Source organism: Amblyomma maculatum, chromosome 9, assembly GCF_055883805.1.
Source record: "Amblyomma maculatum isolate TAMU_Amacu chromosome 9, ASM5588380v1, whole genome shotgun sequence".
In the NCBI taxonomy this organism is placed as follows: Eukaryota; Metazoa; Arthropoda; class Arachnida; order Ixodida; family Ixodidae; genus Amblyomma; species Amblyomma maculatum.
In genome coordinates this window covers 97,414,989-97,433,044 of record NC_139352.1, presented here as the reverse complement: position 1 = coordinate 97,433,044, position 18,056 = coordinate 97,414,989, and the positions used below count along the sequence as shown (strand labels likewise).

The 18,056-nt window shown below is 45.6% G+C and overlaps 1 long non-coding RNA gene across 1 annotated transcript; it reads left to right on the top strand.

Annotated features, from left to right (window-relative positions):
* The first annotated feature begins 331 nt into the window (after positions 1–331).
* On the top strand, positions 332–8,253 carry LOC146179805 (uncharacterized). Its single transcript, XR_014700946.1, has 3 exons — positions 332–615; positions 5,142–5,496; positions 7,727–8,253. It is a non-coding gene; the product is annotated as an uncharacterized LOC146179805 (long non-coding RNA).
* The last annotated feature ends 9,803 nt before the right edge of the window (positions 8,254–18,056 follow it).

The following is an 18,056-nucleotide window of genomic DNA, read 5'->3' as shown; positions in this document are numbered from 1 at the left end:
TCAGAGACTGAGCATGGTATGAGGAATCGAGGAATCTCGAAACAGAGGAAAAACCTTCTGTTAATCTCGTCCTGGGTGCCAGTATTCTTTGCTTTGTTGCGCTTATATGCTGATGTGTCAAATGTTTAGCAGCGACTGTTTCTGTTTTTTGGCTTGGCCCAGCGAGGTGGCAAACTTCTTGTACGCTGCTCGCATAATGTAACTTGTAAGTACTACCACACGGAAGAAATTTACTATGCTTGTTATACTCGCAGTCATTCAGGGTGACAGAAGTCCTCTTGCGTTAGCATGTAGCTGTGTGTCGGTCTCTCAGAGTTCGAGCTAGACAGTGGATTCTTACGTCTTTGCATTGCTATGCGCATACGCAGGCGAACAACGTGGCTGTTCTCGCAGCTGCCATCCTCTGCGCCGTCGCCCTGTTCGTCTACCCGGTGTCGGCACTGGCGATTCACATCTGTTGCCATCGACTGTTCCCCATCGTTTCCAGAGCAGCCAAGGCTCAGTTGGTCGCCTTAAGTGCTCGGGTATTGGGCATTACGTGGCACCCAAGCAGTAGCACATCCGGGAGTGACTTCCGATTTTAGATTGAAAGGGGCAGCAGCGAAATATTACAAGGTAACATTGAATTTATTTTTCATCCCAAGTAATTGAAGACAGAAAGAAATTGCTAGAATGGTACTTTCATGAGGTTTGGTCTTCCCTATAGGAGTGCATAAATTGTATAAAAAAGAAAGACACCATAAATATGCCTACATAGAAGCAAACAGCAACTGGACGACGAATGGAATAAAGCAATGCGGAACAAAATCTATATCAAAGTGTGTTTCTGGGTGAGTTGGTAACTGATCATGGTGGAAGAAAATAGCGCAAGAGACGCAACAAGGAAGTAGACAAAATACGAGCATTACCAACTGCATGTACTGAAAGCGTGAGCGTATGGATACACTGAGTGACAGATGCGCAGGAAGAAAAAAAAGAGGAAGGAAGAAAAAGTTGTTTAGCTCTGGTTAACCCTAGTTTAGTATAATTGTGCTAGGAACGGCGGAAGCTTTTTTGCCTGCTACATTATTCCCCTATGACGCCGTATCAGTGTAAGGTGCTACATTATTGGGGACACTTAAGGTCATCCTTTAAGGGCATGACATGAGAGCGTAAGCTACCAGTCCACATATAAATGAGAAACGTTCAATGCTAATGAACCGAATGCGGAGCGAAAGAATTAGCGGCGGGTGACTGAACGTTCTTCGTCTTCTTCGCCGTCTTCTCGTCTTCGTCTTATTTGTCATCGTCTTCTTCTTTGTCATCGTCTTCTTCTTAGTCTTAGTATTCTTCTTCGTCTTGGTCATCTTCGTGACGGGCCGAAATCTGGTATAGTATTGCTATCGCAGTAAAAGAAAATGTCATGCTCATCATTAAGAGTTAAGATAGGCCAGCTCGTAGCACGACAACGAAACTGAAGGTATGCACGTGCATGGAGCTTTTTGCGGGCGATGATAAGGGCTTCAAAGATTCTCCTGGCATGTTTTTCAGGGTAGCATTTCAGAATGAGGTACTCTTCGAAAAGCGGAACATAATGCGGACAAGATTTACTATGCAGCGCCAAGTTGGTTTTGTGCACAGTGTCAGCAAGGGGCGATGAGTGTTCTCTGAGGCGATCGTTGATGCATCCGACCTACATACGAGGCCCCGCAAGAAAAAGGTACCTCGTAAACAACGTGGGTGCGGCAGGTAACAAAACGCTTATTATGCCTCCTGTCGCATGCAGTGCAACGTGGCGCTGCATTGTAAATCTTTTCTAAATTGTGTTCCGCTTTCTGAAATGTGCGTCATTCCGAAATGTTACCGTAAAAAGCATGCCAGGGAAATATTTGAAGTCCGTATCATCACCCGCAAAGGGGCTTCATGCGCAAGCTTACCTTCTGTTCCGTTATCGTGCAACAAGCTGGCCTATCTTAACTGAGGCCCCTCTTCTTTTTCTTTTTCCTTCCTGCGCATTTGTCGCTCAGTGATTCATATGCTCCCGCTTTGAATACAAGCAGTTGTTAGTCAGCGCTCGTGTTGTAAGTACTTCCTTGTCCTGTCTTCTGAGCTATTTTCTTCTACCACAATACAATCTAGTTCTAACAGAAATTCGAGTTCACAAGAGAAGAACGTACATCTAAGGGATAAAAAAATGACACCGCTACAAATAACTGAAGCACAATAATTAAACTATTTGTTCTGCATGCGTTCAACAATCATATTGCGGTTCCGGCAAAGCGTAAGGAAGTGTGGAAGACTATATGTAAGAATCTGTTGTGCATACCCGGTTCTCTATAAAAAATTCTGCAGAATATAAATCTTTCTAACTTCAAACGGGATGTTTCTCATGTTACGAAGAAAGGGTTGCATTAATGAGTCTTGTTTTTACATTCGTATATTTGTTTACAAATGAAGTCCTACCAAGGCAAAACTGTCATAGAATCCCTTCTCAAAAGGTGCCTTACATGGCTGGTCATACGCAAGTATTATATGCTGTTTACCGGTTGTGTAGTTCTCGGACCTTTAAAGGATATATTTACCCATACCAAGCGACAGTAATTTGTGAGAAGAGACTAAAGCACCATTTCTCTTGTGAGTGTAGGCTGATTTCATGACACGGGGTAGTTTAGATGTTAGGATTTTCTTTCCTGTGATCTTTTTTTTTTGAAAGCACACCTAATGTTTTGAATCCGTCATTTAAATCTATTTAAATATTATTAGGCACAACGAAATTATTATTTTGAACAGCACTGTGCTTGTACCGGGAAAAATGGCCATAAAATTAATTATGGGGAAATAATGATTGTGCCGGCAGGGTTCAGTAAGCTGTTCGAATGTAGATACGGGTGTCGTCTAATGAAATTAAAAAGAAAAAGTTTCCAGCGGTATTCTTACCTGAATGTTGTGAGTGAAGGTCACACACCAGGGTAGAAAGTTGGGCAAGTCGGTACTGATGCATACCACACGAGAAGCGCAACACCTGTGTTGTAGTGTGTGTCCTCTACACTGTTGTCCATCATCCTGGTGTTGTATTTCTCGTATGTTATGCTCACCCATGCAGAGTAACAACCAAGTTCCGGTGACCTCCGACCGCATTCATAATGAGCTGCTGTATTAGCGTATGGCTGCAACGTTCCGTATGATCATTCGTCTGATGGCGACAAGCCGTGGTGAATAAGGAAGAATGCAGAAATTGCGTAATGAAATGTCAGTGTGAAAGGAGGTACGATATCTACTCGTAAGGCGAAGTTTAAGCGTTGAGCCTATTCAAAATGTCAATGTGTAACACTGCTAAACCATGCATGATTGAGAATTGATATATGCGTCGGCGTGATGTCGCAGTGATAAAAATTCCGGTACCACCGTGGAATCTACATTGCAGAAATGCAAAAGCCGGAGTGTTGCTGATGGACACTGTATATGACGTTTGCTCTCATTATCGTTATCGACAAAATGCACAATCATTATCATCGATGATCTCATCATTGTCATTATCACTAACTGCCGCGTCATTGACATCACGACTATCGTCCTCATGGTAGGCAGTATTTATGACGGGCGTTTCATGATCCCAGGCGGCGCAGTGTAAAGCTCTCGGCCGGAGAAACGAGAGGCAGATGTACGATTCCCAGTGCAGATAGGATTCCTAATCTATTATTTAGTAATTAATGACTGATTATAATTTTATCTCATTACTACTAAATTACTGAGTTACCTCGATGCCTTCATCGGTTAGATTTACCAGACTCCTGCTGACTACATTCGAACTCGCTCGCTAACCGGATGTGATGTCACTTTAGTTATAGTGGGACGGAAGTGTGTGACAGATTCATGGCCAACAGTATGAGCCATTAACGGCTTTTGCTTTATACATTCCCCGATAACTATTTTTGAGCACTCGATTCGAACCCTACCAACCGCTGCAGAATTTCAAAGGAGGCAAAAGGAGGTACCCGTTACCTACGCGATGCCAGTCCGTCTGAAGGATCCATAAGAATAATATTTGGTTGTCAGGAAAGGAAAGGCAGGGTATGAAACGTTTCTGTGGGCACATGGAACCCGCTTACGGTGCAGGAAGCAAAGTGACTACGGAAGTGGAAAGAGAGAACAAATGGCCGTGATTTAGCTCAGCTGGGCCAGAATATACGTAGAAAAGCGTGTGTGCCTGGCGCTGGGCTGCCTACTCCTCTCCAATTTATTCTAATACCATCCAATCAAGTGTGAGCCAATCCAATCCAGTCTATTTTATTGCATTCCTAACCAATCCAGTGCAATAAAATTCAGTACAATCAAGTACAGTTCGTTCCAGTCAAACACACTCTAACCAATCCAGTTCCAATTCAATCCAAACCTTTCGAATCCAAACCAGTCCATTCGAGTCCAATCCAATCCAGTCTAGTCTAATCTAGTCCAATCTGAGGGATGGAGGTTCGATTTCCAGAGCAGACGATTTCGTTTCTGTCGTAAAGACGAGACATCTGCTTCAGGTTGCTTCTTCAATGCCAGATGGCGCGGCAGCGCGCGGCGTCCGCCAGCTGCGGTGGTTGCTAGGCAACGGCTCTGTGCTTTCCGCCGCCCGAAATTCCTCGTTCGTGGCTAATGTAGCTTTCGCTACAAAGGAGCAACTAAGTGGAGGGCTACGTAGTAATTTTAACCAGCTGAGGATCTTAAACGAGCACTGATATGGCACAGCGCTGGGTCGCGTCTCTGTTCAGCCTCCACCGAGATGTGCTGCCAGTGGTTGGGGTCGAAACCTGTAAATTGAGATGGTCGATATTGCTTCGCAGCCCTTCAGTGCGGCACAGCTTTCTTACAGGAATAAAAAGGCGCAGTATGTCACAATTATTAGCTGACAACTGAACCGGGGGAAGAAGGTGGGAGTGAAAAAGGTGAGAAAGAGGTACCGTAGTGGAGGGAAGCTTCGAGCCATCGCGCAATAAGCGCTTTCTCCTCATCCCACTTTGGTGGGCCAAAATGCCCCCTAGAATGTTTTTCGCTTGCTGAACGTTAAGCGGAGCTGTAGCATCCAATGCAGCAGTCTGGTCTAGACAGTACGGCTCAAGCAGCAGCTGCTGTGACATCAGGAACATCTCAGTCACGCTGTTCTCTTTTTGGTCCAGTGACCGGAGTAATGTGTAGGCCCGCTGGCTACGGAGTCCGAAGCGTCAATAGGAAAGCGACCAACGCCGAGGCGAGTTCTCACCGGAACAGCACCAATACGACCAGATGCTCCGAGTTGGATACCGGGTGTGCCAGCGGCGCCAGGAACCTCACCTACAAGCCACTGTTCCCCGGTGTTCGATGCCCAGGCTTCCACGCCGTTTCCGAGCTGCGCCAGATGAGTCCCATCGCTCAGTGCACGGTCGCCGCTAGGGTCGTGACCACAGCGGAAGACTTCTGTACGACGACGAAGCTGCTAGAACTGCGAACGCCGCCACAAGTGAGAGCCCCTGTCGAAGTAACTTCTACATAAAGGTGACTTACTGCTCAGTAATATAGGCTACTTGTGGAGCTCATATGCATTTTCTGTCTGTGATCATATATACCTAGCTTGAATGGATATACAGAAGCTGTGGGAGCACGCTACTCTGACTCGAATACATTTGCGTGGTTATATGTGGATTGGAATTAGCCCGAGTTCCGTGCCTTGGTACTCTTTTTTTTCCCTCGAGGTCTGCTTGCTTGAAAACAACCACTTTGCGTCCCAAACTAATTCAGCTGTACGTTTGTGCCAAGAGGTAATAGTTTTTAGTGGTCACCTGGCTCAATTTTGTTTCATAGAGTGCATAAAATGGATCATGGTAGAACAAACGCAGGTTGCAGAATTCGTGCTGTGTCTACGAAAAGCCGCCCTGAAAGTTATATTGGACGTTTTGTCCTTTCACTATTATGACAGCAGGTGACGAGGGAAGACTAGAGGTACAAGGACTTCCACTTCACAACAAACATGACCATATCTCAAAACTTGACTGTTTGCAAACTGTATCTTTGTTCAAACCATCGCATTTACCTATCTCATAGCTCGTATAGCTCGCATAGCATAGCATAGCTCATAGCTCGTATAGCATAGGTCGTATAGCTCGCGCCGCGAGCTATACGACCGAGTGCAGCTAGGCCGGACACTTGACGCCAGAAAACGTTTTGCTATTGTTATTTGGCACAACAGCGGCATATATCTGTCGCACTTACGAATATAGATATAATCTGTCGCACTCGAAAGCCAAGCTACAACCATTTTATAGCAAGTAAAGGCTACCACGTGATAGGCATCGCCCTGAAAGTACGAATGTGCCCTCTCCTGTTTATTCGGGAATCATGAGCTTCAGGAGGAATGGGATAGCACCTTCACGACAGAGCTGAAAAGCAGACCATGAGGCGTGTAATATTTCTGCCAACCATCTATGTAATGACATTGCAAAGCTTCCCGTGTAAGCAGGGTAATGCGCTCAAAATCCATGCAAGCTGCCGATAACTATTTAAAGAAGCCATCTAGAGGAGCCCGACAACATGTCCACATAGGAGTTAAAGCCATCTATTGATAGTTTGCAACTTTACTGTGGTAATATCTGCAAGCAGAAAATTCGTCATTAGGTCTGAGTAAATTGACGCTCTCTACGCGGAGACTGCGCATTTCAGCATTGCTTTTGCATAGGTGTATCCGCCTCGATGTTTGGAAAATTCGGATTCTCGTCATACTTAAATGAAACATCAATTAAATCCGAAAGTGAAGCGTGTATGTTACTCTGATTGTCACATGTGCGGCACAGCAATGAAGTGTGTAGATGCCTGAAGTTTTTATTAACCGGTGAGGTAATAATTTTTTGAGCCATGAACGTTACGACAGCACATCTAAATATGACATATAATCAAGCTTTCGAGGAGAAATAATTGTATTGATGTTGTTTGGCAGGAATGCTATGGAGAGGAAACCCAGAAAGAGTGGCTGTTTGAGACCGAAAATAAAGCGGCTGTACGTGCCTATTCACTGCAGTGCTCTTTGGTAAGCTGCGAGTATCACAGAGAAACAGGCAGCCCAGGGTTCATTCGGTAAATGCAGCGCCTCAGAAAAACGGCATAATATATGGAGCTCACGCACTGAGATAAAGCAAAGGTCGCTCTCATTGTGTCTGCTAGCATTGTTGGCTTTTTTACGGTTATTTCGATGCCACGGCATGTCAAGCCTAGAACAGCTACATGGAATTAAACCATCACGGTTTCGTGTCGTCTTAGGCAAAAACATGAGTCGGAAGTCACAATTTGATCGAACTCGGCAATTTTATTCAACAGTTGCGAATGGCCATGAGCTGTACATAACGCTTTGCTATGCACAGAAAAGAAGTGTCCAAATAGCGAAGCGTTGCGGTGACAAGTCCCGCATTGTGATTGTGCAGGTGCCGTCGCAGAGGAAATAAAGGAGTAATTTATTTCCTCAAATGCGTCCCAATTCAACTAACTAGGAAGACGAAAGAAGTGCGAAACCTCCTGGACACCGCTTACAACATTAGAATTTCAGCCAGGAATCTTCGATTTTATTTTTACTACTATGCGCAGCGATAAAGTCCTTGTACTTGTTCTATTCCTCCTCAATAAGAGTATACCGCATAAGCTGTTGTGTGCTAGAAGGGTGGGAATTACTGCTCTCCGTGAACCCCAAAATCTACATGTGGAAATAGTTGGTATCGTCCCTTTGTCCTTATACGCGCAGGAAGAAAACGTGGCTGCTCGTTATGTGGGCTGGTACATAAATCCGCACATCGAGCTTTTGTCTGGCAGTCGTAATCTTCTGCCCCATCGCCCTCTTTATGCACTCGGTGCCAGCTGTGTGGATTCGCCTTGCGTACCGTGGCCTGTGTGGTTCCACCTTGCTGCCGATGCTCTCCTGGCCGTCACCGATTCCTGAAGGGTGAACATCCTGCGGCACTTTGGACTGCCTCCTGCAGACCCCGAGGCACTCTAAAGACCTACATCTCGTCGTGGCCACTTGTTATACAGGCATGAAGTGTATGGCGGGGCGAGCGGACGCTGCTGAGAACCAGTGGCGATGGTGTTAAAGTTTGCTACCTCCTTGCGTCATGAGATCTAGGATCGCCGTAATTAAGCTTATCCTTGGCGCTCTAAGCACGCCCGCACGTAATCATCTTTGTTTTCGATGTCCTACTTTTGACGCAGTTGAAATCGCTGGTTCAATAAATTAGTTACATTAGTGTATCAAGCGTTATCACTGCGGGTGTAGCAGCCATATCACATGACACGGCTGCTACACCTCGTTCAGATATAACAGCAAGCGAAGGATGCAAAATGTAGAAATAAATAAGGAGCGTGAGCGACACTTTCTTATTCGTCGCCGAAGCAGTCTGCCCCAATATCAGCTACGATGCCCTATATTGACCAAGGTAGAACGAACAAAAATGGCAACACAGTATGAAGGAGCACAGAACAAGTCATTAGCCGTCTGGTAAGAAATCAGGTAGAATTTTATTTGCGGTGCGTAAAATGCATGTTTTAGATTATCTGGGAGATAGTCATAGTACGAAATCCAGAAATAGCGCTTAAGTCCCGCTGCGGTGGCGCAGTGGTAAGACGTCCGACTACTGTGCCTATGTACCCGGGTTCGATGCCGACCGGCGGCGGCTGGGTTTCGATGGAGGAGAAACGACAGGGCGTCCATGTACTGTGAGATGTCATTGCACGTTAAAATCCCCAGGTGGTCAAAATTACTCCGGAGCACTCCACTACGGTATACTACTCTACTACAGCATACTACTATTTCCGCTTTCACTTCTTTATAAATTGGTTCACATGAAGGGAAAGGCGCAGTAACTGTCACACTTGTTTCTGTGGACAACCGAACCGCGCCGTAAGGTAAGGGAGGAAGATGGGAGTGAAAGTGGAAAGAGAGAAAGAGGAGCCGTAGTGGAGGGCTGCGGAGTAATTTCGACCACCTGGGGATCTTTAACGTGCGCTGACATCCCACAGCACACGGACGCCACTTCGTTTCACTACTCCGACCTTCTCCCCTTCTCTTACAGCACGATTAAGGGGTCCACAGAAGTGTGTCAGATACTGCTCCGTTCCTTTTCTGTGGACCAATTATAATTAAGCGAGTAGAAAAGTGCATGAATGTCTACGTAAATACTAAATCTGAGCCGCAGATTGGCACAACTATCGCAGCCGAGTCATACTTTGAGTTGAAGGAGTGTTCAAACTGTCCGCGGGGAAATATGTTTGCATATATGTTGAATGTGGCAATGTAGCCCATGTGCGGCTTAATGAGAAGTGTATGGAACAGATCACCGGTTGATAACTTGAGCAGAGGTTGATAACGTGAGCAACCGTCAAATCCCGGGAGTTTAACATTTGAAAGGCGTCATGTTCGATGCCCTCCAGGATGTGCTTTATCTTCTGTGGCTCGGACATTTGAGTGTTTACGCGACTGCACAAGTGGAGTACATCTTCAATATAACTTGTAAATGTCTCGCCAAACCTCTGTGTTCGATCTTGCAGACGTTGTTCGGCGCGGAGCTTTCATCTGCTGGACGACCAAAGAAGCTTGTAAAACTTGCCTTGAATGAGTCCCAAGTCGGGATATCGGCTTCGTGGTTACGATACCACAAGTTGACAACGTCAAATAAAAATGACCTTTGGTAACTTCGGGGCGTGGTCCTACTTATTGTGGGAACTCACTCGCTCCTACGAAGTAAGCCAGTCATCGCTATCAGTGTCGTCAGTCCCGCTGAAAAGCGCAGGGTCTCGCTGGCGAAAGGAGCCAGAGGAGACAATCGGCGGGGCCATCGGGGTGGCTGGGAGGTTTTCGTTGTTAGCCATACGTGTTACCGGGAGCGTGCTACTGCGAAGTTCCAGCGTGAGACAAGGATATCGGGCCGCATCTCCCCCAAGTGTAGAAGGACGTTCAGGACGGCATCGAGGTCGACGGGGAAGCGGGACGATCAAGACCAACACGATCTGCGCGATGGCAATCCCACAACTGCTTCTTTCTCACCAGCGTCCAGCGAAGGACTTCATCTTCTTCACAGCATATTGCACAGTGTTGTCAGATATATGGAGGATATAGTAAAATCAATTTAAAGTTATCTTAGGATTACAAGGGATGGAGGTTCTATTCCCGGTGCAGACAAGATTTATATGTTTATGCAACTGGTCACGAGGGACAACGGCGACGCCATGAAAGGCAGGAAAGGGCGCAAAGGTCTGCGCTGTAAAATAAAACAGCGGTCGCCCGAGACGTGCTGCGCGTGGAATTGTGAACCTGTCGTGGGTCAGCGCGTGCAGCACCTATTTTGCTTGCAGCATCATGACGTGGTGGCGAAGGCTGGGCCCAAAAGCGGTTCAGCGGTACCGCAGCATAGCCACAGGTCATGGGGGCCAATCACTGAGATTAAGAAATTATACTACTACATAATAAAAGGTATCAATTAATATAAAAAGAATAAACAATTTGATACCTTCACTTGGGAATGTTGTAAGCCATTTTATAAAGACATTCTTAATTAAAGAAAACAATCTTGCATTCTCATATCGCGCCCCCTTGATGTTGCATCGGTCTTGACGAGACTTCCCTACTGGAAAAATTGTACGAGATTTGTACAAGACTACTGTACGCAATTATTGCTGCGTACAGCCTAGGTGAACGTACAGCCTAGGTGAACGTACAGCCTAGGAGAACGTACAGCCTAGGAGAACGTACAGCCTAGGAGAATGTACAACCTAGGTGAACGTACACCCAACGTGGCCGTACAGCCTACGTGAAGTGTACGACATACATGTCATGCATGACTGCGTAATCCCATCACAAAACTAAACGCGTATATATGCAGAGCTGTATGTTAAGAGCTGCCACTGGTCTGGGGGCCAGATGTTTCATGTCCTATTTTCTTCTGCTCCTTGAGGTTTGCTGCATGCCAAAATTTAATCAGTTTATCACCACCTGATTTGCCCGTCCCCTTCGCAGGTTGAATTGGGAAGTTGCGCTTTCTTGTCATGTATTTGACATCGTCGATCAAGTGCAAACCTTAATATGTAGCAGGAGTGTAATGTCACACAATTTATGTTTGGAGACTCTTCAGTCTGCGTTACAATTCTTGTATTTGCATCAAAATGTTTTGAAAATATGTATCATAGTACTGTTGCATGACAGGTGTGTAAAAAATTAGAGCAGTGCAGAATCTGCATTGGAGTAATATGAAAGCACGGATGCTGCTGTTGGTTGCTTAATTCACTTCTTGTTTACCCATTTTAGTCTTTGGTACTTTCAAATTGCGTGCCAACACCCTCCTATGCCCCTTTCCGGCTCTACTTCCGGTTGCGTGTCACGTCCTTGACGTCACCCTAATTGACTGATTTGACTATTTTAGTCTTTGGTACTTTCAAATTGCACGCCCAATCCCTTCCTATGCCCTTTTTTTTGCTCAACTTCAGGTAGCGTGGCGTCAGCTTGACTGGTTTAATTAACATGTATTTGATACATCTCGGCCGCACCCTAACTGACTGACGTAACTATATTTTAGTATTTGATACATTCAAATGTGTCGCCAAGCCATTGGATCACGGTAGACAAGCGGAGTTGTGAACAGCGTTTAACGATCTGGGGGTGGCACAGTGGTAAAGCGCTTGGCTGGGGATCCAAGGGATGGAGGTTAGATTCCCGGTGGAGACAAAATTTTTTTTTTTTTTGAGGAGGAGTCGCACACCTCTTAAGCGTTGCTAGGCAATGCTAGCAGAGCTTGGCGAGGAGGCTGCACAGCTGGCCTTGGCTGTGACGTCACACGCATGCGCAGAACTAGGCTATGTGAAGCCACGTGAAGCTGCAGTCTGATACGCGTAGACAAGCTTTCGCTTCAAAAGGTACGGCATGCAAAAACCTGTGCGTGGTTACCGACCCGCACACAGCGTGAGGATTGTTCGAGACTCAGGATTCAAAAGATGCAAAACAGCAGTGTGATCTTAGAGGACGAGAGACATTGACATAGGAATGCTACCATGCTATAATGATACTCTGCATGGTTGCAAGGCTCCTACACCACTCCTCATGTTTGTGTTGCGCATAATACTAATATCCCAGCTTTAGGCCTTGTGCAAGGCCTCAATCAGTGTTTGCTGCAGTTGTGACAAAATGTTTTGCCGAAATGATGCCCTCCATGAGATATGCCTCATGTGTAAAGCATGCATGCTTGGAAAAGACATGTGGTCACCTGGATTGGCTTTATTCATGCCATGTCTCAGCATGGCTGACACACTGCGGTCACAAAACATCTGCTTTCGGTCCACCAGTTTGGAGCTTGGATATAGGTTCCTTTGTTCTGCTGCTGTTGACCTGTTGGGTTCGGGCTTGGATACAGGTTTTCACTGTGCGACTTCTGCAAAATGCAAAAAAAAGCAGGACTATATCCCAGATCCAAAAATTCAGCTCATGTCTTTCCAAACATTTTGGGAAAGGGACAAGTAGGTGCTATACTATTATTTGACAACAATTCAATTCAAAAAGTTTCGATTCTGAACTACAGGAATCTGAGGAACTGACACGAGCATACAGACTGTTCAGCATCAGACCCCCACAAAATTTAATACCTCAGTCGAACAGATATTTCAAGGGCCTTCGAACCATGTCCTATCGATCAATCAGATAAATGAAGGGGAAATGAGGGTATTCGTTATAATACATGAAGAAAAGAAGCCAACAGTCGGCGAGGCCAAGGAAAGCACTGGGGATTGTACTTTTTTTTTCAATTTTTGCTTCGGTAATCACACAAATTAGTAATGTAATCTGTTTAGGGGAAAGATAAACACAAAGTAGAAGCAAAAACAATGTGCCGATGGTGGGGACCGAAGCCACGACCTTCGAATATCGCGTCCGGTGCTCTTGCAACTGAGCTACATCGGCCGCTGTTCCACCTGCTACTTTCTTACGTATTAATGTTGTCTCTATACGAACCTTGAGAGTGTTCACCAGCGCCGCCCTCAACCATAGCGGTGGACGTGGAATGTCCTGTGTTACCGCCAGCGTCACATAGAATGTGATCAAGAGCGAGGGCGAAAGCTGTGCTTTATGCTACCTATGGCTTCAAGACTTCCAGAACCGAGACCCCTGTAGGCGACAAGCAGATAAATGAAGGGGAAATGAGGGTACTCATCATAATACATGAAGAAAAGAAGCCAACAGTCGGCGAGGCCAAGGAAAGCACTGGGGATTGTACTTTATGGGTTTGGTCCCCACCATCGTCACATTGTTTTTCCTTCTACTTTGTGTTTATCTTTCCCCTAAACAGATTACATTACTAATTTGTGTAATTACCAAAGTAAAAATTAAAAAAAAAGACGAGTACCCTCATCTCCACGTCCACCGCTATGGTTGAGGGTGGCGCTGGTGAACACTCTCAAGGTTCATATAGAGACAACATTAATACCCAAGAAAGTAGCAGGTAGAACAGCAACCGATGTAGCTCAGTTGGAAGAGCACCGGACGCGATATTCGGAGGTCGTGGGTTCGGTCCCCACCATCGGCACGTTGTTTTTCCTTCTACTTTGCATTTATCTTTCCCCTAAACAGATTACATTACTAATTTGTGTGATTACCAAAGTAAAAATTAAAAAAAAAAAACACACAAAGTACAATCCCCAGTGCTTTCCTTGGCCTCGCCGACTGCTGGCTTCTTTTCTTCACTATCGATCAATGACATTTGTACACCGCTTCATGAAAAGCTACAATAACTACAAAGTCAAGAGAGCAGTGCAAAACTGGAGATTTAAACGGCCTTCGAGAAGTAGAAGTGTGCACTCTTGGATATGGCTCAGCATACACGGCTAAAGAATAAAAATAAACCTGAAAGATTATGCAATCCTACATATATGATCATATGAAGATGCACCTCGACTCAACCTTCTGCCTCTGCTCCAGAGTGAAGGAAACAGCTGTTCCTCTACTCAAGGCTTGGTTAGAATTCATGACGGCCTCCGAGCGTTCCTTCCAACAAAGTCTTCTTGAGAAATACCATGCGGAAAGAATGCACGGAGACCTTGACTGAAACCTTTAGTCCCAGCGATCCTCGAGGCATTTTTTTTTAGAAATGAAGCTTTACTTTAATCGCTCCTCGAGTGCAGGAGAAAACTCAAGTTTTCTCACGAATTTCAAAGTTGCAATGACGTTAATATAGGGCCACTTCGACCTCCACTTGCAAACATGAGGGATTGTAGCGTTCACACGCTGTGCGGACTTCATTCTACTGCATACAAAGCCTTTCATTAAAGCGGATACAATAAGATTCACAGACCCACTCTTTGAAGCATTGGCTCTGTGGGAACCTCAATCTGACTCGCAAATACTGAAACATTGTTTCAAGTACGACCAAGACAAGTCTCCCGAAGTCCATGCAGCTAACGATGAGTATGGATAGCTGTTGTCAGGTGCAGCTTTTAATGCTGTAGTTGATCACCGCATTATACTGCTGTGGTATAGGCATATTTCAAGTTGTCACCGGATGCCTCAGCAACATTTCAGAGCGTGCCGAGTGCCAAATTGCAGCAAGCATTTGACGGCTAACAGCAAACAAAGCATGTGTAGGGGTTTCTATGAACCACTGTGAACAGTGGTGCAATTGTAGGGAATGGCATATTGTAAATAGGAAGAGGGAGGTAGCGGAGGTGCAGTTGTGCCATGGAACACCTGTGCTGCACACATCGATGGCTTGCTGATTGCCTCGGTGCATAATGTTTTAGACGCACGGTGCTGAGGGGAGGGGGGGTCAATTCTGTCTTCAGAGTGGCTCAGGGATATTCGCAGTCAAGTACATTTACAATTACAGATCCTAGCTTGCTTGGAAACAAGCGGCATTTGATTCTGGAAAGCCAAATTTCTTGGCTGGGGTGCATGCGCTGCAATATGCTTCTTTGCACTTTACATGTGCTCAACGCTCACCGCCGAGCACTTCGAGTGCAAACACGCAACTAGGTCACTAGATTTCACAGCAATTCTAGCACTTCTCAATGCCCAAATCCTGTTCTACACAAGCTTTATGTCAATGACAGAAAATGTTGCCAGACGTGAATTGTTTTCAGCCATTTTTCACAGCTGCCTTGTTCATGCAGTTTGCAAAACATATTTTTGTTCTGTTGTGGCCAAAGAAAGACACAAACGCAGGCAGCCAGGAACGTGAGTTTTATTCACGAATGCCTTTGCTTATATAGCCCTTGTCTTGCGCATGCGCCTAAACTGACATCTGATATTGCGTAAAACAAGGGCTATATAGGCAGAGGCGTTGGTGATAAAACTCACTTCCATTCCCAGCTGCCTGCGTTCGTGTCTTTCATCGGCCACAACAGAGCAGTTTTACTAGGCTGGGACTTATTTTTATGCAATAAAGGAACTCAGGCTATGAGTAGTGAAGTGCTCCAGAAATTCCAATCACCTGGGGTTCTTTAATGTGCACTGATGTTGCATAGCAAACGGGTGCCTTACTTTTCGTCGCCATCAAAAAGTGGCTGCCGCAACCTATTAGGCTGCGACTCTTGAGGCAGCTTGTTGATGTTGTTCAGAAGGACTTCACATTCGAAAATGACCAGGTTACACGTAGTGGCATGTACTTTCCAGGCCAAATTTTGGCCTTTGTCTTGTCCCTGTAAGCCATGTGTGCTGCCTAGAGTGGAGGGATATTTCTAGAGGATACGAAGTCATAAGAAATGCTGAAAAGCATTCAAGAATCTCAACTGAACCTTGAGTAGAGAAGACTGTTTTCTTCACTTTATAGAGCTGAGGTAGTGTCAAGTCGAGACATGTTTGTGAATTCGACCCCAAGGGCAAAATTTGAATTAAAAACTATTCCACAGGCATAACAGACTCATGCCCTAATGTCAAGTCCTCTGAACGTTCAGAAGCAACCTCTATATTCACAGGCTAACAGAACATGTTTCCCAGGATGCATGAAAAGGCAGCTGTGAAAAACAGCTGAAAACACCTCACTGCCGCTGTGATACAGTTCATGTAGAACATGACATATGCATTGAGAAATGTGAAATTTAGTGACCAAATTTGTTTATTAAGGTTTGGTTTTAAGTTGCTGCTACACTTGCTCTTTGACCTTGCAGGGCTCAGGGGCAAGGGGAGAAAACATGCATGCTGCTTTACAACGTATGCACCCAAACAAACAAACTGAACTCCCTGATTGGTTTACAAACAAAGCTGGGAGCCACAATGGTCACTGTGCTTGAAAAGCCATGCCTTCTGCCTACCGTGAATGTGTCTCCACAAAACGAGTGAACCAGCCACTTAGACAGCACCGCGAGTCTGAAGACGTCTGTACTACCCTGATATGACAACTAAGCCATTGATGCCTCTAGCACAAATGTTCATTGTTCCAAAGGCTCAACTGCGCTGCTAGTGGGCCCCCAGCTTCCTTTATACGTATGTGCTAAGACCAAAAATGGGAAGACTGCCCAATAGGGGGTGATGAAGAGGCCATGTTTGATGTTTCAATGTCCGAAAGGGGGGGGGGGGGGCTGCCACTTTCAGGCAGTGTCTGATGAGTCCTAATCTAAACATCCTGAGCATACACACATGCAGCAGCAAGCGTGCAATACATGTCTAAAGGTGTACGCCGAGATATCTACAGGCCGTCACCGAGTGTTCTCGCTATGTCTCCATAGCTAAAGCAAAACTGATCTGCGTGCCCACCACCGCAGTTTTCTCTCAGCACCATCGGAGTGCTGTAAGTCTTCAATGCAAAACCATTACTAGCCCTTTTACACGTAATGTCGTCTGCGACCGTTGTTGGCTGTGATGGTTCTGAAAGAAGAGCAATCACGCCATTGTTGTGCATAGAGCAGCTTGGTAAGATGAGGCATGCGGCTGAGCTCAATACAGGAGGATCAGATGGCGTGACATTTGGAAAAACCCTTTAACGTGAAGTGCACCGAGCAGCTGCCCTTAGTTCAGATCGAAAGCGAAGCCAGCAAAGCATCTATATCTACTGTGGCTGCATTAGCTGTGCACCGCTGCCTACAAGAAGCGCAGTACATCAACTGTGTGTGCAGCCAGCCACACCTACTCTCGCTCAGCTAAAGTCTGCTTTGATTGATTTCCTGCTTAGCCAATGATGCCAATGGTGCTAGTGGGGCCTTTGATGGAGATGCTGGCAATTAAGACGTGGCTGCTGATTCCGCAGTGCCGGTTTTGCAAAAGCCATTCTTTGCAGGCAGAAGCCCCTTATCGAAACATTTAGGGCAGTGATCGTGCAATCAGAAAGTTCGGTCAAAAATCTGGTTTTCTGGAAAATCAAAGGGTTGGAAGGTATGTACGCAACATGCCTTTCCCCACAAGTGTGTCCCTGTCTCTGGAAGTCACCATGCAGAGCAAACTTGCTCTTACTCCTCAAATGTGTATCATAGCTCTGCATTAAGTAGGTTCTGAAACATTGCTCCCATATAGTGACAATTTGAAATGTGCAGCACCACAGAAGTATGTGATGATCAATTACAGCATTGCAGTTTGTGATAGGCCATGGTTATGCATACTTGGCGTCAAAAGCTGGGATGTCAGGAGGGTAGCCAAAGCTGTATCCACGAAACAATATGCCAGAAGTTCTGGGTTGAACAGGGTTGACCTGGGCTGTCACTCAGCCAATGCTTCACAAAACAGATCTGTGCATACTCACTGCATCCACTTTTGTGAAAAGCTGGATAAACTCGCAGAACAAAGCACAAATAGCGAGCAAATGATATAAAGTCCCGTGTTTACAAGTTGAGTGGCAGTCGATGAGCCCTCAAGGTCACCTAACTGCCAACAAATGAAAAGCAGGCATTGAGGGCTGCATGGAGTTGAAGTTCAAGTGAAAGTATTTTTTGTGAAGTGCCAATTTCCTGTCACGATACTCAATCTCACAAGCTGTACGCTTCCCTGTGAATGGCACAAGAGCCCTGGCCCATTCAGGATCATACAGATTATAATAGGTAATTGTGCTCCTACGTGCCTCTTGCTCCTTGAACTGACCAGGGTGAAAATGGGGGCACAATTATCTACAAAGGCTCTT